At 43.0% G+C, this 18418-nt stretch overlaps 1 long non-coding RNA gene across 1 annotated transcript in view; it reads right to left on the bottom strand.

Annotated features, from left to right (window-relative positions):
- Nucleotides 1-18418, bottom strand: part of LOC114487306 (uncharacterized) — a 355464-nt gene that overhangs the window by 120528 nt on the left and 216518 nt on the right. The window lies entirely within an intron of this gene.

Genomic DNA, 18418 nt, shown 5'->3' on the forward strand with positions numbered 1-18418 from the left:
CTCTGCATCTAATTTGTTTCTGGTTTTATGTTTATCTTAGTTTAGTATTTAAAGTTTATTATCATTGGTAGATTTGTTTATTGATTTGTTGCTCTCTTCCTTTTATATATATATATAGATAGATACATATATATTTTTCCTTCTTCTCTTTTTGTGACTGTGTATATGTATGCTTCTTTGTGTGATTGTCGTCTGTATAGCTTTTACCATTTGTCTTAGGGTTCTGTCTACCTGTTGTTTTTTTTTTTCTTTTCTTATTTTTAGTATAGTTTTTAGCACTTGTTATCATTGGTGGATTTGTTTTTTGGTTTGGTTGCTCTCTTCTTTGTTCTTTTTTTAATTACTTTTTTAAAAATAATTTTTTTAATTTTAATAACTTTTATTTTATTCTTTCTTTCTTTCTCTCTCCCTTTTCTTCTGAGCTGTGTGGCTGATAGGGTCTTGGTGCTCCGGCCAGGTGTCAGGCCTGTGCCTCTGAGGTGGGAGAGCCAAATTCAGGACATTGGTCCACCAGAGACCTCCTGGCTCCACATAATATCAAACGGTGAAAGCTCTCCCAGAGATGCTAAGACCCAGCTCCATTCAACGACCAGCAAGCTACAGTGCTGGACATCCTATACCAAACAACTAGAAAGACAGGAATACAACCCTATCCATTAGCAGAGAGGCTGCCTAAAATCATACTAAGTTCACAGACACCTCAAAACACACCACTGGATGCTGTCCTGCCCACCAGAAAGACAAGATCCATCCTTATCCACCAGAACACAAACACCACTCCCCTCCACACAAAAACAACAGGATCTACTAACCTGCAGCCTGCGAAAAGGAGACCCCAAACACAGTAAGATAAGCAAAATGAGAAGACAGAGAAACACACAGAAGATGAAGGAGCAAGGTAAAAACTCACCAGGCCAAACAAATGAAAAGGAAATAGGCAGTCTTCCTGAAAAAGCATTCAGAGTAATGACAGTAAAGGTGATCCAAAATCTTGGAAATAGAATGGAGAAAATACAAGAAACGTTTAACAAGGACCTAGAAGAACTAATAAGCAAACAAACAATGATGAGCAACACAATAAATGAAATTAAAAATTCTCTAGAAGGAATCAATAGCAGAATAACTGGAAACACAAGGGAAGGAAAAGACCTACAATAACAAACCCAAAACAGTTAAGAAAATGGTAATAGGAACAGGCATATGGATAACTACCTTAAATGTAAATGGATTAAATGCGCCAACCAAGAGACACAGACTGGCTGAATGGATACAAAAACAAGACCCATATATATAACAGCCGTAAAAGGGGAAGTCGACAGTAACACAATCTTAGTAGGGGACTTTAACACCCCACTTTCACCAATGGACAGATCATCCAAAATGAAAATAAATGAAGTAATGTAGCAGCAATATTAAATATTTATATAAAAACAGAAGCAATAATCAGAATATTTAAAAACTACTATGGCAGGGTCATTGACCAGTCAGAAAGGTGCTATCCATTAACAACAAAAAAAATGCCAAACTGGTGCAAGCAAGTGTTATCACCTTTGTTGGCAAATAAATTAAATAGGCTCAGGTGGAAGAGAGAGCACTTGACTGTGATTCAGGGAACCGGGAAAAGCAGCATTAATGAGGATAAGAAGTAATGAAACAAAAGTCAAAAAGATCCGAGTTGGGGGCTTCCCTGGTGGCGCAGTGGTTGAGAGTCCGCCTGCTGATGCAGGGGACACGGGTTCCTGCCCCGGTCCGGAGGATCCCACATGCCACGGAGCGGCTGGGCCCGTGAGCCATGGCCGCTGAGCCTGCGCGTCCGGAGCCTGTGCTCTGCAACGGGAGAGGCCACAACAGTGAGAGGCCTGCGCACCGCACAAAAAAAAAAAAAAAAAAAAAAGATCCGAGTTGGAAAGGTTGGCTCTGCCTCCTACTCACTCTTTAAGTTTCAGGTTTCTCATATGCAAAAAAGTAAAAGAAAACTTGCCTCGTTCATGGGGCTGGTAGAAAAAAAGAAGGCATATGAGTTTTCTGCACAAAATACGTTACCGTATTGAGGTGGAAATGCCGCACCTCATGTGATTATTTGGGCATTTCAGTGAAAATTTTCAATGAGTCACACCATTTTCTTCCAGTTCTTTTCATAGCAAGGAAACATGGTCACACATTATAAATGTCTCTACCTTGGTCTCCTTGGATAATCTTGCGGATTACTACTGAAATCGTTGAGCTCCTCCACGGAGCAAAGCAGATACGCAGGGCTGCCAGGAGCTACAACCTTGTGCACAGAAGCCTACTCTGCAGCGGCCTTGGGATCGGGCCACATGGCCACAGGAGCAGCCAGAAAGGAGGAAAGGGTGGGTGAGGCCAAAATTCAAGCCAGGCATTTCAACTTCAGCCCTTAGCCGGTGAGGTCATTTTCCATGTATTCTTTGTTTCCACTAGATTCAATGTCTCAAAAATGTTGAACACACAAAATCCGAACCCATATGATGAGCCATCCAGGCCCATGCAATGGCGCTTGCCATCCTGACAGCGTCATCTGGAGCTGGAATTATAGTGTGTGAGTCCAAGAATCAAGGCTGGCTTGAGATTATACTTTGTCCTCTACATCTGTGAGCTGTTTGTCCTCAGAGAGAGTAGCCCCAGTCTCCAGAGAGACCACTCTATCATGTCTCTGGTGGCTCAGAGACTATCTGGCCTACAGTCCCAGTTCTGACCTGGACTATCTGTGTGCCTTTGGGCTTCAGTTTCTTGATATATCAGCTGGGAATAACAAGAGTACCGAACTCAGAGCTGTAGCGAAGATTTGATGAGATCATTCACTAAAGCACTTAGTTGCTGCTCGTAGAAGCTTCTACATGTGTAAAGTATAATTATTATCTGGGCTCCCACATGAGAATAATACAGTTTCAAACTTGTTAACATGTCAAGGCTGCTACTAGTTGTTCAGGCTTATTCCCCCCTTCTCACAAAAATTCTTTGTTACAGGCATACCTCACACTTGTTTTTTCATACTTGCTCTGCTTTAATTGCTCTGTTTCCTCTGTGTGGAATGCTGTGATGTTGTGACATTAATAAGAAATAAGAAATATACTTCATTCCCAGTTCCTGGCACAGAGCTTGCAAAACCCTAAGAATTTCCTGGGTTATAGGGGTGAGAGGAGTATCTTTTGTTATTCATAAGTTGTTTTCAAACATACTATTTATACTACTGAGGTGATTTTTGGAAAGTTCCTAAGGACGAGGAGCTGGTTTCAAGGAAACCAACCACATGATTAGAGGATTGTATCTTTCAGCCTCACCTCTCCCAACTTCCTCAGGAAAGGGAGAGGGTCTGGAAACTGGGTTCAATCGCCAATGACTTAATCAATCACGCCTATGTAATGAAGCCTCCATAAATACCCTAAACAACAGGGTTTGGAGAGGTTTTGGCTTGGTGAACACATCGAGGTGCTGGGAGGGTGGTGATCCCAGAGAGGGCATGGAAGTCCCGAGTCCCTTCCCGCCTTGTCCTGTGCATCTCTTCCGTCTGGTTGTTCCTGAGTTGTATCCTCTTATAATAAACGGGTAAATCTAGTAAGGAAACTGTTTTCTTGAGTTGTATGACCTATTTTAGCAAATTATCCAACCAGATGATGTGTTACGGGAACCCCCAACTTACAGCCAGTCAGTCAGAAGTACAAGCAACAATATAAGTTCTTAAAATTGGCATCTGAAGTGGGGGGCAGTCTCGTGGGACTGAGCCCTTAACCTGCATAGTCTGCACTAACCAAGGCAGTTAGTGTCGGAACTGAGTTAAACTGTAGGACACCCAGTTGCTCTCTGCTGAGAACTGAAGAATCACTTGCTGTGGAAAACGCCACCCATGTCGTATCAGAAGTATTGGTGTGAGTATACAGAAAAACAGTGTGTTTTCTTTTAAATGCCTTTACCAACTTTTACTTCTTACTAGATTCTTCAAGTACCAAGTCAAGGCCATCTCATCCAGGAAATCTTCTCAGGTGTATTTCTCAGAATGAGATAGGTGTCCATTCCTTTCTGTCTCGTTTTTTTGCACGGAAATCAAGTCTGTCTCCCACCTAGACTGTGAGCCCTTTGAGGGTGGGGCCTGAGTTCCTCCACTTCACCATCTCCCCCAGCATAACCTAACAGAGAATTGTGCTCAGTAATTACTGAATGAAAGTATAGATAAAAAATGAAATTAACGTAGTGGGATACTGGCATTGTGCACAAGCTTATGAGGTGTCTGCTAACATGATATGATTTCACAGATGCAAGGAAAAATGTCTGGTATTCTCAAAAGCTCTTCCACCAGTGAGCTAATACCTTCGAGCTCCACTCATCTATTTGTCTATGTATGAGTCCAACTCTATGCTGGGTTCCAGGATTTTAAAACGAATCAGACCTGACCCCTAATCTGCAACAGCTTTCCTCTGGGCTGACGGTCCTAAACCCCTACGGAGTTCACACGGTGCATGCACAGGAGACCCTTCTCTAAGTATCCTTTATGCCTTTGTAACGTGAATGAAAGACCTCAGATACTTTTTGGCTGGGGAACTGAGGGAGAAAAGAGGAAAAACCGGGGGCATCTGTGGAGGGCAGAGGAAATGATACATCACCCACAAGGAAAGGAAACTGCTAGAGGAGGTCAAATCAGAATAAGTCTGCCCAAGACGCATTGTCTCAAGGAGCTGACCAAAGGAGAAGGCTTATCAATAATTGGACTCAGTGGGAAAGGGATGTGAAAATAAGCATGCTCTAATAGCAAGAGCCCAGCTTGGGGTCAAACAGACATGAGTTTGAATCTCATCTCTCCACTTAGTAGCTATAAAAACGTGGGCAAATCCTCAAAGCCTCTGATCTTCAGTTTTCTCCTTTATACAATGGAGATGGCCTCATAGTATTTTTTGTGACGATTAAATGAAATATCAAATAACCAGTTAGATGGCATGTACTCGATAAACGTTGTCACCCTTCTCTCCTAAGGTACAAAGCAATCCCAGGGTTCAGATGCACTTCTAATCCACATGTCTCTGTAGATGGATACTTGTTCAGGAAGCTATTCACACACAAATCAGGAGAACAGGAGCTACTGGCAAGGCAGAGTCAATCTGCATATCTGCCTCCGGGCAGGACATGACGGGCTACATGGGTCTACACTAGGTAAAGCGGCCTCTTTTGTGAACATGCCTTCTGGAACCAGGATGCAGAGGAGACTTGGATGGATTCTTTTCAAGATGAGCCCAGCCTCTCCTTGCAGACAGAGCTCCTGGAAGCACCGGCCTGGGCAGCTGCGGGAGGACTGAATGGCGGGGCTGTGCCAGCCCCCTCACTCCAGCAAGTACCACTTGGTAGCCAGAAGCTGGTACCGGTGCTCTCCTGGAGCCTGGGCTGATGCTGCAGGTAGGCACGGGGGGCAAGAGGTGTGCGTGGGGCAACTGTGCAGCTTCAAAGTCTCCGAGAACGTCGTCTGGCATAGAGGAGAGTCAGGGGTAACTGGAACTGTGGGATTTCCAGTTATAAATGGTCCCATTCAGAGCTGTGTGCCCTGTTGCACAACAAGGGAACAAGGAGACATTTGATGGCATTAAAAGGCCTTGAGCTCAGAACAAAGGGACACAACTTTCCCTGGCTTGTCTTCTAAACTTTAAGGCCTCTCCTATGTGACGGTAGGTTATGAAAACACGCCACAGCTTATCCCACTCTGCCTTGGCAGAAGGCTTGCTTCTGGACACAGACCCGGAGGCACTGGGCTCCAACCTGGGTTTTCTTAAAGGCTCAAGCATACATTTAATCTGCACAGTGAAGGATCTGGATTAAACACCCAGTGGCCCTAGAGGGGTGGGATAGGGAGGGTGGGAGGGAGGGAGGCGCAAGAGGGAGGAGATATGGGGATATATCTATACGTACGGCTGATTCACTTTGTGATACAGCAGAAACTAACACACCCTCGTAAAGCAATTATACTCCAATAATGATGTTAAAAAAAAGAAAGAAAGAATGAAAAGACCCAGTGACCCAACACAGACATAAGAACTTTCCGAGACTGATCTCTCTCCTTTCTTCTGATATCCAATCCATTAAAACATCCCCAGTTACTTTTTACACCACTTCCATCTCCATCCCCACTGAGCTGTCTGTCAGTTTACTTCCTGGGTTCTGAAGGGACCTGAGAGGCACAGTCAGTGAGACCATGTCTGGAAGAATTTCGCAACGGCCGAAATCAGAATGCCATCCTGAACTGAATTTATATTTAACCAGTTATTCCAAGAAGCTGGATGAACAAGAGCATCTTACAGGTACATCTGAGGATTTCTTTCTCAAACTTACCTGTATAAGGAAACAGAAACTCAGAGAAGTTGTTGAAGGTCAAGTACCAGGAAGTGGCAGGGCTGTGGATTCTGGTCCATCAGCACCATCATGCTATCCTGCTTCAGCCCTTCCCATAGGGCGCTTGCCTTTGCGATAGCCTTTCGTGAAAGCCCTCCTCCTCCAGTGGTGACCACGTGGAAGGCAGGAGCTGTGGCGGATATTGTGAGAATCGCCCGGCATGGATTTAAAATATCTGAAAACAGAGCCTTTGAAACACTGATTCTAAAAATAACTCATTTATTGATACCAAATAGATACATACTGATCAATATCTGAACGTGTTAATTTCTCCAGGCCCCATTTCCTCCCTCTCCCATTTCTAATTGAGAAATGTCATAAAGCTCAGTAAGTGCACACCTTCAGGAGTACAAGCCTGAGCCGCCACAAAATATATTTTAAAGTGTGAAACATGTAAGTTGCAGGGACCCAGTATCCCTGTGCAGAGAGAAAAGGTAGTTGCTTGAATGCCAACTCCAAACTGGGAAAATGAAATCTTCACAATGGGAATCTTGCGTTGCTGGTGCACACGTTGGGTCAGAGATACGAAATGTTAAGGAGTCTTCGTCTACAGGAATGATGCCAGCTCCTCTCTCCTGCACGTCCTCCAGGTGGATTAATCACCGGGACCCCGGGAACCACAACGTGACCACTGTGTGAGGCGCCTTCTTCCCTGAAACAATGAGGCTCTGTTCGATTGTCTTTGGGAGGCATTTACAGCTTCAGGACGTCACTCTGTTTTATCGAAAGCACTCAGCGCTGGCTTCTTGGGACGTGGCTGGAAGGGCTGTTGAGCTGGATTGGGCAACAACAGATGTTCCAGTGGGACACTGAGACATCCGTAGCGTGGGGGGCACCCAGCAGGGACACATTTTGAAAGGTGAAGAAGGCATGAGTGTGTTTCACAAAGCCGAGTGTACGTGAGCCGACCCATTGCTCTGAGGAAGCTGTGTGTCCCGATCTCAAGTTCTTAGTGGGGTCTTCCCCACCTACAGGTTACATGACAGAGAGGAACACAACTGTCAAAGCCGAGACTCTTTGTGTTAATAATGATGAGATGAAATCGTTTCTATTCATCTGGCTGGGAAGAGCCTGGAATGCAGTAGCTGTGCCTGGGGCACCATGTGGAGAATACAGAGCAACGCTGTCATTCCCAGAAGAATGTGGCAGCCGCCTTGCACAGTAGGCTGGCTCCTCTCCACCCCCAATGTCTAAGGGCAGCAACCGAGAGTTCTTAAAATAATAAACAGCTGGCCGTGGGCTCCCTACACAATCCCCAGAATTCCAGTACAATTAGACTTGATTGAACAGGTTTTAGACTGCAGCACCGGAAACCCAGAGTCTGAAGGTCTCCCACCTGCACCCACTGGCTTGGGCACCCATTTAGAATGATTGCCCCGAAGCTTTGTGTCTGGGGGAGGATCTCCTACAAAGCAGACGAGAGCAGGGGGAGTCAAAGGTCTTGAGTTGAGCAATATTGTTTTCCATCTTTGGAATACGCAGATGCAAATGCGGCTGGGGCTCTTAATCCTGTGTGGATGTGATTTCATTTCCCCATGTCGGAGGGGGCCCCTCTACCTAGGAGGTAACTCACCAACCTCACCCCCCTACCTCAGACCTGGAAGTGGGGAGAGCATAGGATGGAAGATGAGGAAAGGCAAGAATCTCGATGAGGTTCATAACAAAGGCATTTTTAGCAACCCTGTTCTGAACTTCCAGAGTGACTTTGGTGCAGTGGTGACAGTTGTAACTTATCCGCAGCCTGGAAAAGTGGAAACAACTGAGGACTGGGAATCAAAGAGACCGAGTTTTGTTTCTGGTTCTGCTACCTGCAGGTCGTGTGACTCTGATATATTATTTAACTTTTCTGGGCCTCACTTTCCCCATCTCTAAAATGGGGAGGATAAGAAACCTGTCCTGGAGTCATGCCCATAGTAGGTAACTCATAATTACTAATTTTTAACTGACTACTCGTGCACGACTAGTACCTACCTCCAGGTTGCTGTGAGGATTCACTGAAATGATATCTGTGACCCTTGCCTCATAAATGATAAACATGCACAATTTATGGTGGGGGTGGGATGAATTGGGAGATTGGGATTGACATATATACAATAATACGTATAAAATAATAAGAACCTGCTGTATAAAAATAAATTAAAAACAAACAAACAAACAAACAAAAACATTCACAGTCTACACCTCTCCAAGGAGCCCTGAGAAGGCTCCACAAAAATGTGAGGCTTCACAGGACGCGAGGTGCGGAATACTGATTATGTGACATGGTAACAGGTATTCTGTGGGGAAAAGTTTTCATGGGGAAATATTCAGGAAATTGAGTTAAACTAATTTAAATAGGTTTCTGTCCTGTGGGATCTCTCAGGATGTGCTATAAATTTCTGAGAGACATAAAAGGCAGCTCTTTTTAAGCTCGCCAGACCATTGAACCCCTTTGCACAAGGTTCTCCAAAATCTTGAGTCCTCAAGTGATATATTAAAGAATGCAGTTGGGGAAATAGCTGCTTTAGACATGTCCCCAGGATGAAGGAGATTTCATGGACCCCGTTCCTCCTCACCCCCACCAAGAAATAAACTCTTTGGTTTCAGGAGCTGTACACATGTTTTCTTCCCTTTGCCAGGCATTTCAAAAGCCTGCAACCACTGTGAATTATTTTTATGCTGAATTGTTTTTTATCTGTAAAATGGAAATAAATATCTGTAAAGAGGACACACCAACCCAAGCTCCTAACTCACCAATATCTAGAGTAGCTTCTGGGGATGGAGATTAGCCATACACTTTACCCCCTGAGTAGGAGCTACATCCACAGAGGTAAAGGGAAGGATCTGGGGGGGCAAAAACAGCCCCCCAACCTCCAGACCAAAGGAATGAGGAGAATGAGCCCTATTGTTTTCTCAGGGTCTGAGAAACTCGGGGAGCCACCAAAGGCCCCTGCAGGAGTCCTGGGTATGGACCGCAGAAGAAAACAGGAGAGTCCAGAAAACAAAGGACTATCTTCTCCAAAACAGCCCATACCTCCGGGTCAATCCAATGGTACCGAGAACCAGGAGCTGGTGAGAGAACTTCATTCATGCTTATCTTCAATTTGAACGATCAGAGATTTGCCTTAGCCCAGGACAGATTTTTGGAACCACTCTATGAGTGCCAAATGATATCTGGCATTGGTGTCTCCTCAGCATCCTGGAAAATGAAAACTGGGGAGATGAACTGACTTGTCTGGGTGTTGGGGGGATGTCAGAAAATGGGTCCACTACCTCAAAGAGTGGAGCTTCTTTGCCAGGTTGCTAGGGCAACTCAGTGACAGGTTCATGGAAAACCCCAGAATATTTCCAGCCACACCTGCTCTGCTCATGGTTCTGCAGCCACCTGAGCTGGAGGAGACGCCAGGAAGTTGACCCATCTACACTTGGAGCAAAGAGAAGTCAAAAGGTGACCCCCTTTCTTGCTGTCTTAAAAATCCTGTTCTAAAAGTCCTCCAGTCTCTAGGATAAACGACCTCTTTCTATATTATAATCCAGGTCATTTTTAATTACTCCCCCACCAAATTCATTTGAGTTAATTAAAATCCTACACAAATCATTAGAGTAAAAGTGAGAATAAATTAAAACTTAAGGTGCAAAACGAGACTGAGTTAGCAATTGGTTTCACTGGAAAAATGCCTAAGTTCCATCGGTCATGGGGGAGGATTAAATGGGAGAGAGAAAGAGCACGGCCTGGTGAGGAAACATAGAAATAAAAACCCTTAAGTGAGGGTCTGAGACGCTGGATGCAAAAGTTGGCCCCTACGTTGTTATACAGTCACCGTAAGTCCCTCTCTTTTCACTTTCTTGGTTCTTCTTCTGTAAAAGAGGTATTGGGTTGGGGGCCTTTGGGTTCAGCATTCCAGAACCAGGATGGGGGAGAATGTTTCCTAACAGTGACTTTTGGATGCGTTTTTCTTTCTGTTTCTGTAGGTCAGGAAGAAACCAGTGATGTGAACTTCCCAGCGAACTCCTGAGAAATAGTGTCTCTGCATCCACACGCGTCTAAGATGCAATCAGTATAGAACTTTCCACCTTTACTGACATTCCTTATCTTCTGTCATCTGCATGGTGACTGTGAAAAATGCTCTCAGTGGGTGTCTCTGATTCATTTTTGTGATGGTCCCACGATGTCTGAAGAAGTTAAAGTTTAAACTCTCTCCCTTCCCATTGGCCTTTATAGCTCTGTGGATTCTGCCAGTAACTGGGCTGATTCCTAAGGCTTGAGCTTTCTAGAGAGGAAGATGGCCTGACCAGGGTAAATGGCTGTATTTGCTGAGGAGAAAACTCACCGAGCTTTTAAATGGTTCTCTTATACAGCAGCAATAAATGCGAACCAGTCTATCAATGCCTCCATTTTCAGAGGGTGTTATGAAGATCTCTATCTAGGAATAAACTTCCTCAAAGATAAAACAACAGGCTCAAGCTTCGGAGACAACAGTAATATTGTCTTGGGAGTTTGAGAAGCTGCTCCTAAAGGCACTTAGAGAACTCTTCCCATTGATCTGACAATTTATGTATTGTTCAGGAACTAGCCCCCAGCGAAGTCAGAGAAGAGTCAGTACTTGCGGGCCTTTAAAACATTAAAGCCGAACTGCAGCCTCCAGAGGATAGAGTGAATTTTTTTTTTTTTTTATGTGATGCGTTGTGACTGCCACACAGGCCAGGATGCAGGGTGCTTCCTGACTCGCAGTCCCAGTTTCAAAGGTACCTGGAGCGCATGCAAGTGTGTATGTGTGCGCGGCACGCATGTGTATAGGCGCTGTCCTGTAGTGGCTCATGTGTCTGTGCCGGTGTGTGTGTGTCTGTGTGCAGCGTGCCTGGCTGTGAGCGTGGATTGGGGGGCGGGGGGCTGGCAGTGCTAGTTTTTGGTGCAGAAGAGGTAAATGTCAGCACTTAAGGGTACTGGGAGGCACACGCAGGCACAGCTGTGAGTGTGCAGGTACCTACGTGCACCCTCACTTACAGCGAGTGTGTCTTGTGGGTGATGAGTGGGCTTTTGTAGAAATGTGTGACTGTGGCCTAGCCCACAGAATCATCATCAGCCTTCACATTCAACTCAGTGAAGACACCTCTGGTCCAGCCCAAACCCCAGTGGCTCCCAGACTTGTCCATTCACTGCAGAGTTTTCCCAAATTCCTACGGTACGCCAAGTCCTACGTCAGACACTGCAATATAGGTGAAAAAAAGGGGATAACACGAGGCTTATGTCCTCAAAGAAGTCACCACATAATATGAAAGATGAGGTGTGTATACTTGAAGGGTAGAACACCCCTGAGCAGAAGGGAGCCTGGTCCAGTCAGTGTTATCTGATTGCGGTGCTCAAATACCTGTCTGTTACCTCATCCAACGGTGTCTTTATTTTTTTAAAATTTTTATCAGAGTAGAGTTGCTTTACAATGTTGTGTTAGTTTCTACTCTACAGCAAAGTGAATCAGCTCTACACAGACATATATCCCCCTTTTTTGGATTTCCTTCCCATTTAGGTCACCACAGAGCACCGAGTAGAGTTCCCTGTGCTCTACAGCAGGTTCTCATTAGTTAGCTATTTTATACATAGTATCAATCGTGTATGCATGTCAATCCCCATCTCCCAATTGTCTTTAACTATAAAATTTATGAAGGCAACAAACAGGAATATTTCCAACACACTGAGTGAATTCTCTGAAAGGTAACTGAGGTTCTTTTCTATGTACAGTTACTTTAGACTTTGTCTTGTAAGACAAACTAGAAATAACAGATTTACCAGTTAGAAGCGTGAGAGGGGCTTTTGATTTTTTTCTCAGTAAGGACCTGACAAGGATGTTGTAAGGATTAAATAAATGACGACAGGGGTGATGAGGAAGAGGAGGAGGAGGTTAGTACAACAAGATTAATGATGGATGTTCAGTTCTTAAATAATCTGGGTGTTGCGGGAAGCGATTTACGTAGATTTACAAGATGAATTTGGATCACATCTAAAGTGCAGTGGGGAACTCTGACAAGAGCTCTGATGAAGAAGTCTGAAAGGAGCCCCAGCGGAGAAGTGGCAGAAAGAGCAGTGGGTGTGCCACCCGGCTTTTTCCCACAGGAACTTAGAGCCCTCCAGGGAGTCTAAGCCTCTCCTTGAGCCTCAGGGCTCTGTTCTTAATTGTGTGAGACTGAAGAGGAGGTCACTCGTCAAGGATTGTTAGTCATCCTTGAGACCAAGATAGCAATTCAATCCCCAGCCAACCTACTCCCAGACCACTCACTGCTTTAGAAAAACTTGTCCTGAAACACAAACCCCCGCTGTCTTATATAGACTTCCCCAGGGGACAGCTTTCAGAGGAAGCACACACTGTCAGTTGGCCACAGCACCTTCATCAGTATCCACGCTGATAACCACACTAATATCCACACTATGCTTCCTCAGATTTGTAGGGGTCTCTCTAGTCGATGTGAAGCACTTTCACATCCACAGTTTGATTAATCTGAACAACAATCACCCTTTGCAGTAGGCAGAATTAGTCAATCCAAGAGCATCACAGGGCAGATTAACCTAGGTGAAAAGAGTAAAATCACTTACTAGTCATTGCCAAAACATCTACGTATTAGAAGTCATCTACTGTTTAGGACTGGCCCAAAAGCCAACAGGTGATAACACATTGTTACCGTCTACATTACGGGAGCGCTCAGTCCCTTGATGGTTGGGCACGTAGCCTCCGGAGCAGACCATCACTCTGAACTGCCTTGCTCAAGCAGAGAGTAGCTAAGCTGGGGGCTAGGGATGCTTGTGTCAAGAGCCAAGGCCATGGGAGGGCCTATTCTAATACTCAGTCAAGGGAGCGGTCACTAAGAACCAAACTGTAATAACAGTAACCTTCGGTTCCTTTCATCAAGATATTTATATATCGTTAATGTCCTGAAATTACCAGACTTATTTTTATATCACTTCTGGATAAAATGAGGCGAAAAGAGTTGTGTTTTTTGTTTGTTGTTTGTTTGTTTGTTTTTAACAATTCCAGGTTTTCCTGTATCCCAGGAACATGTTTCTGAGTATGAGTGTGAATGTTCAAGGACCTAGACTTGTGACCTAGAAAGGAATTTAAGATGAATCCAGAGCGTCCCAGGTAGACTAAGCTGCATTTCTGAGGTCATCAATGATGCTGTGCAGGCCTCTGGACTGAAGGTGCTGCCGGCTGTTGTGTGTTATATGTGGTTGGTTTCTAGCGAGTTGAAATTGTGCTAGGCAAATACATTAAGTCAAGTTGATGCTCACTTCTTTGACTATCTAGATACTTTTAAAAAATGTAATCCTGGCTGATTTCTTAGGGAATGTCATATAGGGAAAAATAATTAAGCCACGTCCATTTCTACCACTAAATATTAATACATTTCCCTTCCCTTGGAGGTCACAGCTCGGCCTATTTCTGCTTTGCAATCCTCTCACCATCTTCCTGGCACAAGCTGATTTTCAGCTTGTCCTTTGTTTTGGCCAACCAAGCACAAGATTACCCTCATCCCAAGTTGCTTGATCTCTTCTGCAGTGGAAAGCCACTGGATTTTCGTGAGCAAGGGAGGGGCATGGAGAAGGAGATATTTAACCCTGTAACTCTAAGCTGCTGGGTGCAGAATGAGAATATTACCTATTAAAAAATACCTCTAAATAATAATTATGGAGGAGGGAGGGTGATGTGTACAAAGAACTTTGGCTAAGAGTCAGCAGATAAAGAATATCTGATCTTCTAAATCTCATTTCTCTGGCACCAGTTCACTGAGTTACTTTGGGCAGGTTACAACCTCTCTCTGGGCCTCTAAGTTTTCCATCTATAAAATAAAGCTTTCTAAATATCCATCCAGGCTTGGAATACTATAGTGTTCACATTCTATTCCCCATTTGTAGTGTATGATAAAATGACTTTTCTGTTTCATGGTTTCTTCCACTGTCTATTGTCCAAGAAGAGACAAGGCATTGTGGGAAGCCCCAGGAAGCTCGTGGAACTTCTCACTAAAAGAAGAAGCAACATCCAATGCAAACAGAAGTCTGCATCTTAGGATCTTTCATGTTAAATGGGTTGAGAGAACCTGACCAAAGTAGGAAGGGAGGTCATTGAGTCCATGGTCAGGAGGAAAACAATGAAGCAGTTACAAATATATCCACTCTCTACCACAACCCTCCCCCTAAAATCAATCATTGAACTAAAGCAATACACATGCAACTTTTAAAACTTAGGCATCATAAATGACGCCCATAACTTAAAGGATACATCATATATATTCCATTTGGGACATTAGAAATCATTAAGATAAATCTTCCTGTTTTATAAGGTTTTGAATATCCTTAAGGGAAAACTTCTTGTTTGCCTTGGTGAAGCACTGCTGAGGTTTATTCACGGCTCAGAGATGAGGAAGGATATCTCTATCCCATCCAATGATTTACAAGGCTGACTTGAACATTTCCAAGTGAGATTTTTTTTGTAAGAAATTTTGCCAGTTTATTTTTTTTCATCTCCCTCTTGGTAGCAACCGAGGTTCTGAATTCAGTGAATATATGTTAGACACTGTTTACTTGAACTTTCTAAAACAAACTGTTCATCTTGGGTGTAACAGAAATGCTCTCTTTTTTATATTACTGTTCCCATGCCTTTCTGCAGAGACTCGCCAATACAAACACCCACTTACAGGGCTGCGCTCCACCACTGTACGCTCTTTGGTGAGTCTGCCATTGGACTTCAGTCAATAAATTTGCATTTAGTGCTTAATTTGTTCAGTATGCCTTACTAATTTGGCAATATTTATTTTGGCCCAGAAAGCATAAGGCAGCTAAATTCTTTTGGTTTGTTTGGTGTGGGGTTTTTTTTCATTTTCATAAAAGGATTTGAGATATGAAAAAGTTCCAATGTCATGGACAGGACTGGTTTCCTGTTTATGAGTCACCATAAATATGAAAGGTGCTGGGTGACATTTCTCAGCTGAGAGAGTCCATACAGCCCTGTGTGGAGAGCAAATCCTCAAGCAGGGTGGTCTTGAGGTGACTTGCTGACCTTGTATAATGTCAAGAGAAATTATTGTTAAACTACAGTAGCCAGATCTCACACACACACATACACACACACACAGAACTTTAATGGTTTTCTCACCCTTATCATTATAGGGACAAAAGTTTTATTGTAATATCTTGTGTTCTCAAAATCAACCTTCATCTTTCAGAAAAAACTGGCAGAAAGTGCATTCATGTCTGTCTCTTTTTTGTTTGTTTGTTTGGTCTGTGTGTCCTTGCACAAGGCTCCTCCACAGAAACAAATCCTCCTACACAGCACCGCGCCCAGAAAATTCTTCCATTAGATATGGGACTGCAGCCCTGTGGCCCCTTCTTTTTCCCTCATAGGAATGTTGCAGCTTGCTGGGCCCTTACCAAGGCCTTGAAGCATCCATATTAAATAATCTCTGAGAACACAGTAGTTACCAGACTCTGACCTTCCTAAGATCAATGAGATCAGGGAAAACTGGCCCCCACGGTCTGAGTTTGATATTGTTTGCTGGAACATAGTGGGCAAATAGAATGCTCCCTAGAGAGGAGCCTGTTCTCACTCAAAGAGAGGTAGCTTTAATGACTGACATCTTGTGAAAGTCTCGGAAGAATTGGGCTTACGGCATCAGACTACGTATCCATCCATCTCAGCTCTGGTCTCTTCCAACTCCCAACCCACAAACACTCAGAAGTTGGTCTGAGATATTAAGACTGTACTTTTTGCAAAATGAATCAACTTGAGTCATGAATAGCAGTGCTATCAAGGCTGATATTTCTCTTCACAAATAAGACACTGCCCATGAAATTCTGAAACCCTTTCCAGATCGTTCAACCCACTTCCTGAACACGTCATGGTTTTTGTTTTTAGTATAGCTGATACATTTGCCAAGCTATTCCATCAGCTCTGAATGCCCTCTCTAGCCTTCACATAAAAACTCATACATACCCTCCAGGAGTCAGTTTCAATGTAACCACTTCGGTGATGTTTTTGCCAACTTCCCAGGCAGAAAGTTCTTTCCTCTGTTTCCCTTGGTCTTTGTACTTTGATTTGTTCTTTTTCTCCTGCATGCCTTATTTCATTTATTCAAATAGTATATATTTTAATGCCATCTGTATGCCAAACACCATGCAAGCCACTTTTCCCAGAATATTGCAATGTCTGTCTATGAAAATTGTCTCTCTAACAAAACAGTAGGGCTTATGAAGTCAGGAAATTTGTCACTTAGATCTTAAAACCCCAAATGCCCAAAGCAGGTTAAATGGTTACCTTGCTCAGAAGTTATATTTACAATAAACAAATTAATGCACTGCACTCCGTAGGTTCAACACAAACTGATCATTGTTTATTTGATAATTGTTTACCTACCTACTAGATAACTAGCCATAGTAAGCCTAAGTAGTTGTGCTTCCAAGTACCAGCCTTGAATGCAGGAAGCACTGGATATTTCAAGTTATATGCCTGGGAAAAGTCAGTGTCTCAATTTCTTTATTTACAAACAGAAAAAAAAATGCTTACACTGTTAATACGAGAAGTAAATAAAATAAAATGTGAAATGTATTTTGTACTTATGCCAATGTTCTATGAGTAGTAGCCATCAGACTTAATGATCAGGATAGTCACGAATCATGTCAAAAATAGCATTATTAACTTTTAGAACAACACATAGGGAAAAATGTAGAAACATTGCCAAGGCTGAGTTGAGTGTCTCAGATGTAACACATGACGTCCACCCTGTGTGTCAACAAAGACGACTGTAGGGTCAGCTCAAAGAATCAAGACTATGTCACTATCATTCAGTTACTCAGATACAAAGCCTCTTGCAAATGTGAGGCTGAAAAGTGACCAAGATACCCAAGAGGACTTCTAGGGTATACAGTGCCCCAATCAACTCTAATTCACTCATGTCAATAACAAGCACATGTGAAGCGGCCAAGTCCTTGCAGTTTTTAAGGCACTGTTTTAGGATGACTTCAAGGACTGGGCATCTTCTCCCAGAGCATGGACTGGCATCTTGGCAGTAGGAGTGAGATTTTTGCTGGGACAATAGGCATAAATAGAACTGTCCCAGGCAAAGTGAAATGTATGTTTACCCCATTATAAATTAAAGATATATATTTTATTAAAGAAGTATTTTAAACATAGTGGTGAAATGATGTGGTGTAAGCTTCTAGAATTTCACTCTAACTGCTGTGTAGGGAATGGATTGGAGGTTAGTAAGATCAGGATGCATGGAAAGCACTAAGGAGCAGGTCTATTGCAATAGACCAGGTAAGCGAGGGTGATGTCGTAGACTAGGATGACTGCATGAGTTGAGAGATTCTATAGACTAGTGGGGAAAACAGAGCTACACTGACATTTTAAGTATAATTTAATGAAAGCCTCGCTTCATAGTAGATACTTATAAATGTTTATATATTCATCAATTTCTTTATTCAACAAATATTTGAGTTGTATTATGAACCAAGAATTGTCTTGAATATTAAAACACCTACCTTCCCCAATCTTCACACCTAACCATGAGCAGTATAATATAAAGAAGGCAGATATAAAGATTTACATATATATGTATATATATGGATATATATATATATATATATATATACACACACACACACATAATATTGTGAGAGCTTATTATGGGAATATTTAATGAATGAATGAAGTAAGTATTAACCACAATAAATGAAAGAACTGTAAGATAATGCTGTTTGAGGAGTCAGGAATTACATGAGAAGATAACTGAAGAGGATCTTAAAGAATGCTTTAGAGTTTTTGAAGTGAGGAATGGAATTGGTGAGACAACACGCTTTCAATGCCAGAGGAGAGTATTAGCACACAACAGAGGCATGGATAACCTGGTGTGTCTGCAGAATGAAAAAGAGTTTACTCTTGCTAAGTTCTTAGATATTGAGTAGAAAAATTAAAATCAGTAGAGTAAAAAATTGTTAGTCTGTCTTGTGGATGATGAAATCTTAAATGACCCTATTTTCCTAAGTCTTAAAGTTCACTACTTGAATTAC

The sequence above is a fragment of the Physeter macrocephalus genome, chromosome 12 (assembly GCF_002837175.3).
Source record: "Physeter macrocephalus isolate SW-GA chromosome 12, ASM283717v5, whole genome shotgun sequence".
In the NCBI taxonomy this organism is placed as follows: Eukaryota; Metazoa; Chordata; class Mammalia; order Artiodactyla; family Physeteridae; genus Physeter; species Physeter macrocephalus.